Below are 12,674 nucleotides of genomic sequence, written 5' to 3'. Positions count from 1 at the left end.
TTTGGATACATATCCAGAGGGAATATTTGCACTTGTTTACCACTGCCATTCAAAATTTGTTGCCTTTTGTTTTTACATATTTGTGTGAAAAGGGATTTTCCACAATGGTAAATGTTAAAATAAAACAGACTCCGAATAGACTCCTGCATGCAAATAGCATTAACACAATTGAAGCAAGAATAGACAAATTAGTAGTGTGTGTTTAACAGCAGAGATCTCATTAAAATACATTTTAGTAAAGTTGATTTCTGGTTTCTGATTTTTTTGTCATAATCAGTAAGTAAAACTCTTATTTTTTTTTTTAAAAAGTTTAATTATTATTATTCATATTTACATTATTAACCTTAAAAGAAGGATTAATTATGTTACTACAAACTAGGGGGCAATGAAAATATTTTAGGATACTTAAGGGGCTGCAACTACTAAAAGGTTAAAAACCACTGCTGTGTTTGGCCATGGCAGCAATATATTGGAAATATTTTTAGCACACTTCAACAGCCAGCACCCAAGGATCCATTTCACCCATTGAAAAGGAAAAGAACTATCTGTTCTTCTTTGACAATCTTGTCACCCAATGGATCCTTATCTGTCTACAGAAAATGTACCCACACTGGGAGATACATTTCATGACACTACCCCTCTCAGTGATGTGAAAACTTTAGCAAATCATTCTAGAACCATTTTCACTGAATACTAGTCTAATTTTTGTGGAAATTTTGTGGCTGGGTGGCAATGTATTAGTTAACTAATATATGGCTGCCATTATGGAAACAAAGATATAGTATTATTATCATCATCATCATCACTATATGGACTTCTACAGAACACTTTTTAGCCATTTGCCCCCCCCCCCCCCGCTCACAAAATGAATTTAGATAGTATTTTTTTTATCTGTAGATGTGTTTAATCCAAAATTATTAAATCAAAGTCTCCTATTGTATTTTTATTTTTCTCTCCTTACTGGTCATCTTCCTAGTTTGAACCAATTCTCATACAACTGTGTGAGGATTCCTGTTTTGATTTTTCTTAGTCATCCATTTTATTCCAAATTGCTTTATATATGCAATTTTACATTGCTGCTAACAAATGTTTTTAACTTACACTTATGCATAATTGACTTCTTTTCCTTCAAATTCTTCTATGCGTTGTATCCCACCCTGGTTTCTCATTCATCCTACCTTATAATTCCATATGAATTCCTTCCTCCTTGATATTTATATCTATTCATTTTACAAATGAAAATATTTACTACTCATCCTGATTTATGTAATGGTCTAAGAAGGGGCGGCTCACAAGCCGCTTGCAGCTTTTCGCGATCTATCAGGAAAAAATAGGAGACAACAAAAAGGAACAAAATAAAAATTTTAAAAAAAAGAAGAGAAAAAGGTTTTTTATTGCAGTAAAAAAGTTTAATTCAAAACATATTAAATGAAGTTTACTTTGAACAAGTAGAATAATTTTAAAGTTGAAACACAATAATTTTAGTTATTTATTAGCATAAGCCATCCTTGTATCCATTTTCTTTCCCAGGTATTTCTCATTATTTCCACATACGCATGCACTTTTCTCTCTTACTTTCCTGCCTTCCTCTCATCCTTCTCTTGCTCCTCTCACTCTAATCTCTTTCTTGAGCTCTTCTCTCCATTCAGCCTCTTCCACTTCCTTTCTCAGCAGCTGTTTCTCTCTTCACACATCCTACTTTTATTCAACATTCATCCACATGCAATGAAGACCATCTCTCAGAACCTCTTCCTCAGCCACACTCTAAAGTTGAATCCATCAATATATCTTGCTTGTTTTCCTCACCCTCAAACATGCTACTTTTATCTCTCTCTCTCTGCATTCATTTACCCCTTTCCAGCTCACTGCTTTTTTCCTACTGAAGCCTACAATAGTAACAATGAAGTCACCCAGCTTATCAATACTTGTAATTCATGCACACTTGTGTTTCTCACATGCATATTTTTAATGTATATGAAACATACATGTTACAGAATTCTTTATTGTTCTATGGAAAATGTGATCATTAAATGGTGGTAGGCCTGGGTGGCAATGTGTTGGTTAACTAATATATGGCTGCCATTATGGAAACAAAGATATATAGCATATTATTTATATGCTATATAAATAATATGCTATGTAAACGTTATTTAAATAAAGATATATAGTATTATTATTATCATCATTATATGAACTCTTCCATGGAGTCTGAGACTCATCTTGGGAGACCCAATCTATCATACCTCTCATTGAACCCATTAGCAGACAAAACACTCACAATTGACTCTGGCAACCCATTCCACTCATTCACAACTTTCCAAGCAAAACATCTAGTCCTCGCGCACACACACACACAAAAAAAAAAAAAAAAAAAAAACTTGTACAAATAGCTACTCATCTCATAGTTCATACTCAGTATGAGTATGAACTATGAGATGAGTACTTTACAATGTCGTCTAGGACAGTGCCATATATATATATATAAATATAATGAAGTGCCAAGTGTAGTTTGATTTCAGAAATTAGTTTCAGTGTGTCTTTTTGTGGTTTCCCTTTTAAATACAGGGTGTTCGGGATAAATTTGACAGTTTCGTAAGGAAAAAGAAAATCTTCTTTGTATCTATTAAATTTAATGAATTGACAAAAAAACATTACAGGCAGAGTTAATTACAATACTATCAACAAGATTTACTCAAAATAACCACCATTAGCATCGATCACAGCTTCAATTCTGCTTCGGAACCTCGAACAAGCTGATGCTACAGTCTCCCTGGGAAGGGCCGCAAAAACTGTTTTAATTTTATCCATTAACTGGGCTTTTGTATTACTGGAAGTGCGATTGGTGTCTTTTTCAACTGCGCCCCATACAAAATAATCCATGGGGTTAAGGTCTGGGGAGTTTGGAGGCCAAACATTTGGACTGGTGAAGTCGTAGAAATTTTCAGACAACCATTTTTGACTTTTCCCAGAGGTGTGGCAAGGGGCTGAATCCTGCTGCCATACATACGGCCTACCATTGGCTACCCTTGTTATCCAGGCTTGACTACAGTTAGCAACTCCACGAACAAAGCCCGAATTCCAATGCCAGGGTTCTTCAACACCTGTTCCTGCAGATTTGCGAGGAATTCTGCTGTACGAACGCAATCAGATCGTCTGCTAGGGATCTTTCTTCTTGCTACATCCTCGTAGTCACCATTGCAAGTCTCTAGTTCATGCCTGATTGTTTTTACTGTATTCAGGGAGCATTGGGCAGCAGTCGTAATATCCTTATTTTGATGGCGGGCACGAATCATCATGATACAAGTTATTCTCTTCCATGATTCAGGTGGGTTCCAGCTATCCATCCTTTCTGACATCTTGTATATGAATGAAGAAGGGTCCAAACTTTTAAATGAAGAGAAGTGTGTGTTAATACATGTAACTTACGGAAAAATATAATTAATTATAAATATGTCAAATTTATCCCGAACACCCTGTATATGTCTTACTTGCATATTTCTTTGTTGGTCTTCCTTTTTTGCATTACGTACTTTATTAGTTATTTTCAGACTCCCTGTGCATGTAATTGTCTTTATTAACTTGTCTTACAAAATTCAGAATTTCATTTTTTTAAAGGAAATTTACAACCATCCCTCATACAGATTATCTAATAAGATAATGGAAAGGATACTTGCAACTTGTCTATGGAAAATATGACTTTTGCGGATTTAACCTTGGTAACTTCTTGGATCTGGCTCCCACTGATGAGACCTCGATAAAGGTTGAAACCAGTCTGGTAGTGACCCTTCCCATACTGGACATTATGGATTCTAAGACAATGTGAAGTCAATAGTCAAAGGCAATATATATATATATATGTGTGTGTGTTCCAGAAGAAGGCTTATTTTGAAGAAACCTAGCAAAAAGTTTCAAAAGCAACCGAAATGTGTAAAGATGTTTCTGCTAATTTTAAGTTCATAATAGTTTTCAAAAAATGTTCATGCAAATCCCACGCATCAAAGGTTGCAAACAAAGTATTTAGTATGGTGGGTGAACTAAAGGTCAGGTGATCCAGTTCCTTTTCTGTTGAAGCTAAGCATGGAACATTTGTTAGTCACCTCAGGCCAATAAGCAAAACTGTGGTCTCACTACTTTGCTTACGCGTTAACAAACATCCATGCCACAGAGAGATTCAAATCCACTGTCTGTTTGGAGAACAGATATGCCCTTCACTTTTGGATCGTTCATTAAACCAAATGCTGTCTCTTCACTGTGATGCAGTATAAATCAGCTAACGCTTTTTTTTTGTTGTTGTTCCCGTGTAGGGAATAGGCGAGGCCGTTTTAACCCTGCCTAACTTTTGTAGACTGAGTGGGCAGTTCAATCTTCAGAGATAGCTTGCCCAAGGCTATCACTAATTAATCGGTAAGCAGTGAAGAAGGCAGCTAGCAAGTGCCCATCTCGTGGTCCCTAACAATATTTTTAATGTCTGAAAATAGTGTGGGTTCGGCGGCCGATTTTCTTGAGTTTACGGGACGAAAAACCCGCTTTCTGCCAGAGATCGATTAACGAAAAGACTAACTGACGGGGGGGGAAAAAATACGTATTAAATGCCAGAAAAAGAATTTTGTTGCAGAAGGTATTGTTAATGATAGGCAATGAGACTGGGTATCTCTCATATGAGTAAGGATTGTGTATTGCTGGTTCATCAAATCAATGAATCTAGGGAAAGTAGTGGGAGAAATAAAGTTACTTGAATTGTGAGTTAATTATTGTTCACTGCAAGAAATATTTGGGTTCAAGGTCGTCTCAGCTATTATTATTATTATTGTTCCGGGAAACTCCAAGGAGTCGAGGGAGGCCCTAACATCATGTCTAGTAGTAAGACTTATACGTTGGTTAGACATAACTGGTAATTAATTTACGGAATTAACAACGCATATGAAGTATGTTAATTAAATATACTTTAATGAATCACTTCTATATTTCGGCAATGTCACATTGCCATCTTCAGGAACATAAAGATATGGTATGTGCACTAAGGAACTAACAAAGCAAATGAGGAAGAAAGTAAGAAACTACTTTTGTTCCTAAAGTCCTAATGGTGCCCTCTTGCGGGCTAATTTGGTAGTCTTGGCAGTTGGGCTGAAGTTCTCATAATGAAAGTCTCCCAAATTTGGGGCAGTTTCATGCATCCAAATTTGTTGAGGTTAGGAACGTTTTTTAGAGCTGCTGAAGATTCTTTGAATCTTTCGTATTTAAACTTGCTGCGATGGATTATTTTTGTCTTCTTCCAACGAATTTTATGATGGGTATCTAAGGCATGGTCTGTCAACCCAGAGCGGCTGTACTGGTGAAACCGGATGTAGTCTTGGTGTTCTGAAATCCTGATATTTGTTGTTCTGCCTGTTTGGCCAAAGTAGGACAATTTGCAGCTGCAAGGGACCTGGTATACACCATGTAGGTCTAGGGGAAGTGGTTGGTCTTTGGTAGAGCGGATAAGGGATGCCAACTTTTTATATGGTCTGTAACAGGAAGTAAGGTCATATTTTTTGAGGATATTAGTTATTTTTTCAGAGGTGCCCTGGATGTAGGGGATCGTGATAGACTTGGTGTAGTCTTTATTGTGGAGGGGGGGGGGGGTTGTGGTTTATAGGTTTTAGTATTTTTTGGATTTTTTTGGGGTTATAGCCATTGGCTAAGAAAGTGTTGAGGATGTGGTTTAGTTCCATAGTCAGGGCCTTGTCATCTGAGCAGATTAATTTTGCCCTGTTATATAGTGTTTTTATCACCCCATATTGTTGTGAGGGGGGGGGGGGATTGCTGGTGAATGTATCTGCCAGTGTGGGTGGGTTTTCTGTAAACAGAGAAAACCAAAGATCCATCAAGCTGGCGGGTGATTAAAGTGTCTAGGAAGGGGAGGGTGTTGTTTTCCTCTTTTTCTAAGGTGAACTGGATTCTGGGATGTTGGTTGTTTAAGTGTGTTAGGAAGGAGTGGAGTGTGTCTGAGCCATGTGGCCAAATAGCAAACACATCATCCACATAACGAAGCCAAATAGTGGGTTTTTGTGGGGCGGAGTTTAAGGCTTTCTCTTCAAATGTCTCCATAAAGAAATTGGCCAAGGGTGGGGAAAGTGGTGAGCCCATGGCTGTCCCCTCTATCTGTTTGTAGAACTTTCCTTGCCAAACGAAATAGCCTGAGTTCATTGTGAACTGAAATAGGGCTGAGATATCGGGAGGAAACTTGGCTTGGATGAGCTCAAGGGTTTCTTTGAGTGGGACATTAGTGAATAGGGAGGAGACGTCAAAACTGACCATTATGTCAGTGTGTTGGAGTGTGAGGTTTTCTATACTGGCTTTCAAGTGGGCTGAGTTTATTATGTGTGATGGTGTGTTGCCAGTGTAGTGTGTGAGCGTTTTGGCTAAATGTTTGGCTAATTTATATGTGGGGGAATCAATGCCATCCACTATGGGACGCAATGGCACATTTTGTTTGTGTATTTTTGGGAGTCCATATAATCGGGGGGGGTCTAGAGTTATAAGGTTTAAGTTTGTTGGTGACTTCCACAGGCCAAGAAGTGACCTTCTTAAGGAGTCTGTGGATAGTTCTAATCTGAGAGTTGGTAAGATTATATTCAGTGGGGAGGTAAGTAGTACGGTCTCGTCCATCTATCCAATCCTGTATTCTTTTCTTGACTAATTTCTCTAAGACCTTGACAATGATTCCTGATATGCTAATCGGTCGGTAATTTACAACAGCGGTCTTGGAACCACCTTTATGCAGTGGAACTATTTTCCCCTCCTTTCACCCGCTCGGGACTAACCCAGACCCGAGACTCAAATTAAACAAAATGGTCAAGGGTACTGACAATTCATTAGCTGCTTCTCGTACTACACAAGCTAGTATACCATCCAACCCCACAGATGTATTGACATTGAGGTTATGCAATAGACTACTCACCTCTATAGATGTATTATTTACGAAACTCCTGTAATATACTATAATATTAGTTTTATTATTTATTGAGTGTTTTCATAGATTGATTGATGTATATTATTATAGTTTTAGTGAATTTAGTAATATAATTGGAGAAGTATTGTTAGTTTAAGATAGTCTAAAAATGGTCCTGAAAAACTCATCAGAAAAAAGTGCAGTTAAAAGCACAAGTTAAGATGGATGCTCGTGATCTTTGTTCTGCTGAGCAAGCGTTGCAGCATCGATGTTGATAATATAAGCAAGGTTAGCTGAGCATTTGAAATACTTTGATCAAAATAAATTATTAGACGATCGATCACAGAATTGGAAAAGTCGAAAAACGGTTAAAGAAACTTGGGATAAGAAAAATAATCAGAACAAGAAGAGGCAAGAAAGCACTGAAGTTGGTAAGAATAATATAAATAAGTAATTTATACAGTCAGAACTTCCTGGGATAGAAACTTAAAGATGTGACAAATATAATAGAGAAAGGAAACTAAAAGAGATGGTGGTGCTTTCGGAAATAACAATTGCAGTATGAGAGAGGATAGAAACGTCTATTGGAAGAAGCAATAAAGAAAAGTGGGACTTGGTTTATTACTGAAATATGACAATTCCAAATTAAGGTTACCAGCATTTGGGCTGCCTTCATCCTTGTATAAATGGATCGCCAGTTTTCTCTCAGATCGATCTCTACGTGTAATGGTGGATGGCGTTCTTTCCTGTTAATGCAAGTATCCCTCAGGACTCTCTCATTTCATAAACTATCTTCTTGATTTATATAAATGATCTGCTCTAATTGAGTGCAAACCTATCCACAATTTTGCTGATGATAGCACACCCCTCGTTCTACTCATGTGACAAGTCTTGCATTGCTCAAACATCTCATGCTTCAAGTCATCTATAATAAGTGCTCTGAACACTGATCTTCACAGTATCCTTAATGGGGGGCAAAAGCAACCTAGCTTTTGCTGAAGTTGTGAAAGCACAACTTCAATGCTTCCAAAACGCAGTTGTGCTTGTTTTGTTATAAAAAAAGACTTCAGATCTTCTCCGCTTACTCTTTGATAATGCTGAGCTCAACAGTCAAGGCCGAATTTCTCTTCTTGAACCGACTTATACTTCAAACCTTAATTGACACAATCACTTGTGTATCATCAAGAGTTCCAAAAAACTTGACATTATTTTCCCATTAAGATGGTACTTCTCTGTCGAACAGTTACTGTTCGATAGAAAAGTACTGCCATTTACAGAGAAGTACCGACAGAGAAAGTAACTGTCGAGCAGTTACTCTGTATATAAATACCAAATCCCACCAACACTGGAATACTGCTTTCGTGTATGGGGTTGGTGCACCTAAGACATCCTTGAAAATTCTTGATGCCGTTCGGATCAAGATAAATGTTGATAAATTACCCATCTCTTACTGACTCTCTTCAGTCACTTTCCCAGAGACGATCAGTTTCTGCATTATGTCCCTTCTACAAATATTTCATGGCCATTGTTCAGCAGAACTAGCATTATATATATATAAGGAGTAACATGGCTACAATAGCAAATGATACATCTCGTGGGTGTGAATTTGTTGGTAGATGTATAAGAGGGATGTGTTACACTTGAATGGATTTGGCATCAGGAGTCTCGAGAAATTATTTATTGGGGTGAGACATGATATGTAGAAAGTCAGGGACTCTGTATAATCATTGGAGGAATGGTGATAGTGTGTAAGTTGGGTGTGGCATGCAGACGCATGGTTAATTTTCTGGTGAATGGAAATATAGGGTTCGGATATGGAATTTTTCAGTGTCTGTTGGGAAGAGAAAAAATGGTTCTCCAACTCGGGGGTGGGACGAAAAGTATAACAAAAAGCCACGCTGTGCACAAATGTCAGGAACATCAGGATCAAAGAGGTTGGGTTAATTGGTTTGACGAATACGTTGTGGTCTAAGATTATTGGAATTAGTAAGACTGGACTATCAAAGCCAGATATTGTAACCGGATTCAGTGTAAAGGGAACAGTATTTTAAGGAGATAGGAGGAGTAGAAGGGAGTATTACTAATGATATCTGATGATTTGAGCGCAATTAAGACAGGAATGCATGAAAACAATAATAGTAATGTAGCAGTGAGCTTGAGGCTAAGAATGAAATATATGGTGGGAAGGGGAGAGTTGCTACAGACAAATGGTTCAGTTGGTGGACAGTAAAATGGAATACCAAATTAGCTAAGCGAATAATCATTATGGGTGACTCAAATTATCCATACATTGAATGGACAGCAGAGAAAACTCATAAGAATGAGTGTATTGTTCCATTACGAGACAAGTTTTTGAAGCAGCTTGTGAAAGATGGAACTCCAGGTCGAAGAGTGTTAGATTTGATCGCAGCGTCAGAAGGGATCTCAGTTAAGAATATCACTGTTTTCCTACCAGTGGTCATTCCTTGGTATCCCTGGACCATTTCTTGGTATCCTTCATTTATAGTGATCATTCTATACTGAACTGGGAAGTGGCGAACTATATTGATATTCCGGTCAGGATAGGTAATATGCTGGAAATTATGGACACCTTAGGAGTGTGTACTATCTTTGGTCCCATGGTATCAATTTCTGAATGGGGAAAAACATCAACAGTCCATCCGAAGCTTTGAATAGTGCTTAAATGAGGCGATACTAAATGCCCTTCACGTTCGAAGAACAAATAGGATGGGAGTGAAATGGATGTGCAACCTTACTAAGCAAGAGATCCATAAGAAGAAATGTTGTGGAAGGAATATAATAAGAGCAGTTATGAAATATCTAAAAAAAGCGCAGGCCAACAAAATTCCGAGTATTGCATAGAAAGCTAAATCGGAGTATGGAAACAAATTAGTCGTGCAGGCTAAAGACAATCCAAAACAATTTTGTCGTTACTGCAGGTAAAAAGAAAGAACGAATGTGAAAGAATAACTTTACTGAATGCAGATGGAACCATTATGTTAGAAGCTGATGAGATATTTCAAATAATCCATGCTCACTTTGCTAAGATGTGTCAACCATGTGTATATAGTATAGCGCACTGTGTTATTACATCACATGAAGAGATAGAAGTGCATTAGGTTTAAGAGCTGTTTCATAACCTGGATAAGAATTCGGAAATAGGGACAGATGGGATTCAACACATACCCTAAAGGAATGCGCAAACGAATCGACTTGGCCCTTGACATCTTTGTGTAACTTGAGTCTCAATTCAGGAAATATATCACAGGACTGCAAAGAATGGACGATAGTTCCATTGTACAAGGGTGGTGCAATGGTAGTGAAGATTTTATAGAAGTTGGTAAAAACTTGCATTTTGAAATGGGTTGAGGGGTAAGCTACACTTTGCAAGAAATAGTATGGCTTATTTTATAATAATGCTATGGCTGAGTTGGATGAAGCGAATGGATAATGGATACCCCATAATACAGTTAGACTTTACTAAGGCACTTGATAGAACAATACATCAAAGGATGTTCCATAAAGTGGAGAATATGGGAATGAAATATAAAGTATTGACTTGGATAAGTGCGAGGTATCAAAAAAATTGTATATATGGTGGATATGAATATGGCATATTTAAGGTTACCAATGGCATAGCCCAAAGATTAGTCCTTGGATTTGAAAGGAGATTTTACAAAGATGTTTTCTCTTGTTTGCTAATTATGCAAAGACAGGTAGGACAATCAGGGATGCTACTGATTCCAGCACTAACAAAGCTTTTCAATAATCCAGAAACGTGGGCAAATGATAATGGCTATCAATTCAATATAAACAGAGTAAAGTTACACAGTTTGGCATGATGAGTTTTTCCTAATCCCAATATAAGCATTATTTATATAATCTATAAAAACTTTTGAATGGGTGCTAGAAGATATCGTCTGAAATTTTTAGACTCGACTAAATTGAATAACTTGTTACTCAGTAACACCAATTCAGTGTTATTCAATAATAGTTAATAAAGGCGATGTGGAGAGCTTGCAGGAAGATTTAAATAGGCTGTCAGCGTGCGCAAAAGTTAATGGGTGTCAGTTTAATGTCGAGAAATGTAAAGTTATGCATGTTGGGATAAATAGATTACAAGCCGTGTATGACATTGATGGTACTGTACTCCAGGAAATAGATGAAGCTAGAGATTTAGGGGTGGTGGTGATAGTAGTAGACAGAGAGTTTAAGTTTACAGGACATATTACTAAGGTGATCCATAGGATTACTGGGCTGTTGAAGAACACACTAACAAGTAGATATAAGGAAGTTGTTATTCCTCTTTATAAGGCCTTGATTCGTCCACATCTGGATTACTGTGCTCAAGTCTCATGGGTTTCTTGGGGATGTGGAGGCCGTGGGGAAAATTCAGAGGCAAGTGACCAAGATAGTGAGTGGTCTGTGGAATGTTCCTTATGAAGATAGATTGAGGGTGTGTGTATTGCAGCGGTTTGGTTGAATAGGAGAAAAAGAGGGATATGATAGAAACATTTAAGTTGCTTAGAGAGTTTCACAGGATAGATGCATGGGAATGTTTCAGCGCTTGGCTGGAGGGGGTTCAGAACAAGGGGGTCATCCCTGAAAGTTGAATAAAGTAGGTCAGTAGGGGTGTGAGAACTAGATTTTTTGCTTGGAGTGTTGTGGATGAGTAGAATTTGTTTCCAGATCACTTGTAAGTACGTTCAAGAATAGGTATGATAGATTGTGTGGATAGTTTGGGGTTGAGTCTTCGAACTCCATGGAGGCGCCATTATAATAATAATAATTTTACCCTGCTATAGTCATGGCGGAATTTACGCATAAGCTAAACGAACTACAGCTTGGAGTCTTACATTACAAGGAGCCTCTACCTTACTATAGATAACACGAAATTTAACCAGTAAACGTGGTCTCTTAAAAGTTACAGCTTATGGGCTAAACTAACCTTAAATTTGGCTCTGACTAAAGTCTCGGCGTCAAGTATCTTCAATAACTGTTAGTACACTGAGTGCAATTTTGCATTATTGTTAGTAATCAAGAAAGCGAGTACACACACACACGAATACATATAAATGAATATTATTACGATGAGAAAACATTGCTGGTTATCTTAGTAAGTCGTGGATGCACACTCAACTACCAACAGTTTACTGATTTCACCATGTTTCGACTAAAAGGCTATTGTTTACTACTTCTGCGAATCGAAAAGAGTTATGTAATTTATAAAATAAATTAATTAATCTTCTGATGTCCTTTATTCCACAAAAGAAGCAGGCGAAGCTCTTTTAAAACTTTCAGAAATCGGTAAGCTGGCAGTCTTTATTTCTTTTAGTCGCAAGCAGTTGAATTAATTGCTATCAATGATTTTGAAAACTTCAGAGGGTACCGCAATAAGTGTCGCCATCTCGTGATTCAACACCCGTTGTGTAGTCGACTCTCTCTCTCTCTCTTTTGAAAAGTTAAAACTCCAAATTTCCCTGAGAGCGAAAACTATTTTTTTTCTCAAAGAACAATTAACTGTAGAACCATCTGGAAAATTAGCCTAGAAACGTAACAATTATAGATTCATTTTAGTCGCAAATTACGATGGACCAATAATGGTCTTTCTTTTGGCTGTCCAGTATTATTCAACCACAATCTTTAGCACACTTCAACGCATGCGCATTCGTGGATTTCTTTGTTTTATCATTTCGATGTTTATGCAGGGGAAATGAATACATTTTGTTATTATTCATTTTAT

This window comes from Typopeltis vanoorti, chromosome 2 (assembly GCF_054136105.1).
Source record: "Typopeltis vanoorti isolate ZY-2024b chromosome 2, IOZ_Tvanoo_1.0, whole genome shotgun sequence".
Classification (NCBI taxonomy): Eukaryota; Metazoa; Arthropoda; class Arachnida; order Uropygi; family Thelyphonidae; genus Typopeltis; species Typopeltis vanoorti.
Note: the sequence above shows the minus strand (reverse complement) of the source record.